The following is a 5176-nucleotide window of genomic DNA, read 5'->3' as shown; positions in this document are numbered from 1 at the left end:
TATATATATATATATATATATATTCTCCATGTTAATGCATTATGTTCTTTCGATAGGACAGCAAGACTTCGTCAGGGTGCCGAAGTTGGTGTCAGACTTTATAAATGAAATAATGCAGACTTCATAATAACAATGGTTTGTTCCCTGAACTCAGATCGAATATGCAAAGTCTGCTCATGTTTGCGATGCATTTCGGATAATTTTATACAAATTTTGTAGTAGCCTCAATCATTATCCTACACATATAGAAAAGATATGTAATTTTCTTGTCACATGATATACAAGTAATGTAAGAACCCTTACGTGTTCATCATCTTACTAGAAATAGTAACCAAATCATTAGTATTAAATTTAGACGGCCTCAGTAGAGAATCTGTTCCGAGAAGATACACAGACTCGGAAAAATATTGACGACGACGAAAATGGCAAGAGGGAAGAGCCTTTTATCATCGAGCAATTGGTTAAGCATTTAGTTTGGGATTAAATTACAATTATAACAATATCAATAACGACGATACGAGCGGTTGTGTTCCAAATAATATAAATTTGCATCTCCTCTTGTGATCTGTAATCTGGAGATGGATAGAAACCGCCAATCTCATAGACTACGTAAAACGTAATGCCTCGTGGTAAAACAAATTATTGTATGCAGATCATCTATTGTGATATTTATATTTTATAACATTATAACAGAATTAGTAAAATAACAACATTGATACAACCTCTCGTCTTTCACTCTCTCTCTTTCTCTCTCTCTCTCTCTCTCTCCCTCTCTCTCTCTCTCTCTCTCTCTCTCTCTGTTTTTTCTTGATTTTTTTTTCAGAATTCTGAAATATTCTCATTATAAATAACTACGAAGAAAGATTTATAAAAACTGTTTTGCACATTGTAAAATTTCTATAACATAATATACCCCTGGGGTTGAATACGTATAATTTAAATAAATTGTACTAAAGTTTCGACTTAAAATACTAATAAACTTTTGTGATCTCACATTCAACGCTAAAAAAAAGTACAGACATTCTAGAAATGTTGTCATAAAATTCACTGTTAATTTGATATGATGTAAATACTTTGCAGGTCACGTTTTATGAACTGCAGTATGTGTTTACTGTCAAAATAATCGTAAGAACTGAAAGAGTTCACAATAATAAGTATGTCATGTAGGACTCAAATGTTTTACCAGACTATACAGATATGAAAACAATAAAACTTTGGGCTGTACATTGCTAGAATCGCTAAAGTACTGAAAACATTTCTTGCCATATTTATTCTCCTTTACGATATAAGTTCAAGTACTACGAATGTAAACGCTACCTCTCATCTTTCCAGATTCGATAATAAAATAACTAATCACTCAAGTTTAGCAGTAGATGTATCTTCATCCCATTAAAGCATTGTATCTCAAGACGGGAAATTATAAGTTTATGTAAAACGAAGAATATATTTCAATTTTGAATACTGTTTACATACTGGTTTCACATTTTGGCACAAGTCCAGTAATCTCGGATGAGGAGGGAAGTCGATTACATCGACACTGATCAGGCAAAGTGGACGTTAACAAAATTTAAACTCATAGGATAAAGCCGGACGAAATACTGCTAAGCATTTCGCCCGGCGTGCTAATGTTTCTTCCAGCTCACAGCCTTGCTCTGGCAGTCTGTAGATATTCTTTTCTTTTCTACTCTAGGCACAAGGCCCGAAATGTTGAGGGAGAAGGCCAGACGATTAAATCCACCCGAGTACGCAACTGGTACTTAATTTATCGACACCGAAAGGATGAAAGGCAAAGTCAGCCTCGTCAGAATTTGAACTCAGAACGTAAAGACAGACGAAATGCTGCGAAGCTTTTCGCCCGGCATGCTAACGTTTCTGCTAAGCTTATTGCTCACCGCACTAATGATACTGTCTGCTCGCTGTCTTAGATACTGTCTACATGTTAATGTATCTTTTACCTTTCATACGTTTCAGCCATTTCACTGGAACCATACTAGGACATGGACCGGAAGGAACTGAGTTGAACAGGTCTAGTGCATATTTCATCGGTCAGTCATTCGTCTTGCTACGCACGCATACATACATACATACATGCATACGATCTCTTTTACCACTTCCTCTCGCTTTCTCTCTCTCTCTCTCTCTCTCTCTCTCTCTCTCTCTCTCTCTCTCTCTCTCTCTCTCTCTCTCTCTCCCTCTCTCTCTCTTTCTCACTCACATACATTATCACTCACTATAAATTTCGAATCTGTAAGCTAGGAACAGTCAGAGAGGCATACCTAAACAAAACAGGTTTAGAGGGGATATGACATTGATGAGATCATGAGTCACAACGAAAGGACTTTGACAAACCTAGCTGAACGATTAATGAAACAATCAATTAGTTCGTTATATGATTAGCTAATTGTCTAATAAAAATAAAGAAGCGAAACAGAACCAGTACATGTGTCTATTATTGGCATAATGACCCAACAAAATCTGTTAGTCATATATACTTAAAGTGCATAGGCTGGCACGACCTCGGGACTAAAAATGGAACATAGAGAAAATACAAACCGAATTTTGAAAATAAGACGGATCAAATAATTAACAATTATTTTCCTCGCTACATCTAAATAAAAAAAAAAATTGTGCAAGCAATTTATTATAATCTGTAGCGCGTTTAGTTTTATGTTACGCCAAGTATTGTTTTAATTAAATACATGTTTACATTTTAAACAAATTTCTTCATTAGAAAGTTATTCGACAATCTATCCTTAGGAAAATATCTACAAAATGGATTTTATCACAAAGTGAGTGAATGAAGCAAAACAGCTGAAATATGTTTTCCTACGTTGTAAGGAGGAAGTTTACACAAAGACAATATCAGGGATATGTTTGTTTTTTGACGGGTAATATCTCTTCTACCATAGGCATGAGGTCTCAAAATTTGGGTTACGGGTTAATAGATTACGTCACATTCGGTGTTCATATGCTACTTATTTTCAACGACTCCGAAAGAATGAAGAGCAAAGCCTACCTTCACGGAATTTGAACTCAGAACTAAAGCTTCAAAGGATTCTTGCCTGGTACGGTAACGATTCTGCCAGCTCACCACATTCTCTAACGCGTAATATTAATAGTTATGTAATAATATTACATTCAGAAAAGACCTCATGACATTTAGTACAATAGGAATATGTATTAGCGTAGATACATACATACATACATATATACATACATACATACATACATGCATGCATACATACATAGATAGATAGATACATACATACATACATACAAACATACATACATACTAATCTTGAGAAATTAGGCTTCTCAAAACCAAACAGAATAAAGGTAATTCGAAGACTACAGATCCAGTCTATCGGTGGAACTGTAAAAATCTGTAAAACTTTCTAGGAGTTTATCATTTAAATATATATACGAGCACGTATAGATATGCAGCAATAGGCATCAGAATACGTACATAAAACAAAACATACAAATCTGCACACATACATACATAAATACATAAATACATACATACATACGAAAATACTCTGATGATGATGTTGAAATATCAATGAAGGAGTCTTGGATCTAGGTTAGAAACCGGTTCTTTCTATATTGGCAAGAAATCTTGAAATAAAACTGAACAATGACACATCCTTTCACTCATCCATCCATCCATCCATACATACATCCATACATACATACATACATACATACATATATACAAACATAAACACACAGTTACATAAATATATACACACTTATTGCTTTCAAATTTTGGTGCAGAGCAGGCAAATTCAGGGAAGCGGGTATGTTGATTACATCCAACCCAAATGCACAGTTCTTAGCTATTTTATTGACACAGAAAGGATGAAAGGTAAAACCGACATCGTCGGAATTTGAACACTGAACGTAAAGACGGGCAAAATACCAAGCATTTATCCCGCCATACAAACAATTCTGGCAACTCGCTCCTTAGTACGGCTTGTATTGTTTCCGTGAGAGATATCAGACCGCCACAGAAAGTTAGGGTTTTTATTGATAACAACGTCATGAGAGAATACCATCTATCGCTAATAGGTCGAGGGGCAAGCGAAAGCCCAGTTCTCAGTTGATTTTAACTGCTATTTTAGTGACTTAGGACACTCCTGCACGATTACACCTTGGAACTTTGCTGACATTGCTCTCCCATACTCTTTCATGCCCTATCTCTCCGAGAAACTGCCTATCTCAAAATAGACAGTATTATTTCTGAATAAGAAGCCCGAACTGGTTTCCAGTTGCTGTCACATAAAAATACTGCAGCTGAATGATCCTGAAAAGTACCTGAAAATTTCGAAGACTAAATTTTCTTTCAAGCAGAGACAATAGTTTTGGATGAATAGCTTTCAGAGCGTCGATTTTAGCTTCTAGCAACCTCGTATGGTCTCTAACACCAGTAGATTGCAGCGAAAATACAAACGGCCAATAACAATCCGCGTTACATATCGCATGCAGAGAAGACTTCATTCCTATTGAAGATTTAATTGATGAGAAAGCGTGTTTCTGTGCCTATGAACTTACTTTCAGCTTCACACTCCCTATGGAGGATAGGTCATCGACGACTCCTCCCTTTACTGTTACGAAATCTGCGCTCTGTCTTTAAGGCCTTTCTTTCCTAGGCCTTATTGGTTTTGTATTATCATACATGATTCTGTAACGTAGCTTTTTCCTTCGTAAGCGTGTTAATCCTAATGAAAACCATTTTTTATTTCTGGGAATACGTGTTCTGTAATAGTCAGTCTATTCTACAATCTGTCCACCTTGGCAAGCCTTGCAAAGTGCATGGGCTCTGCTAACATAGCTTTCAGGGTCATTGAAACTCACAAGCCATTAAACCACAGGACTAGGCATTATGGAGGCGTCCTTATGAAATTAAGTAATAATTGCTTGAGAACACTAGACTTTCTCTGCAATATATTTAGTAGTCTTTGATTTCGTGTGTATGCGCCGCACATATATACACGTGGAGGTATGTGTGTATGGATAGGAATTAGCACAAAGATTGTCGATAGTCTAATATTGAAGAACTAATAAATGCCACGTTGCACAAGCAGTAGTAACAGCAAGAGTGAGAGACGCGGAAGAAGAAGAAGAAGAAGAAGAAGAAGAAGAAGAAGGAGGAGGAGGAGGAGGAGGAGGGGGA

This window comes from Octopus bimaculoides, chromosome 8 (genome assembly GCF_001194135.2).
Source record: "Octopus bimaculoides isolate UCB-OBI-ISO-001 chromosome 8, ASM119413v2, whole genome shotgun sequence".
Taxonomy (NCBI): domain Eukaryota; kingdom Metazoa; phylum Mollusca; class Cephalopoda; order Octopoda; family Octopodidae; genus Octopus; species Octopus bimaculoides.
The sequence above is the reverse complement of the archived record's forward strand: the minus strand, read 5'-3'. Positions refer to the sequence as shown.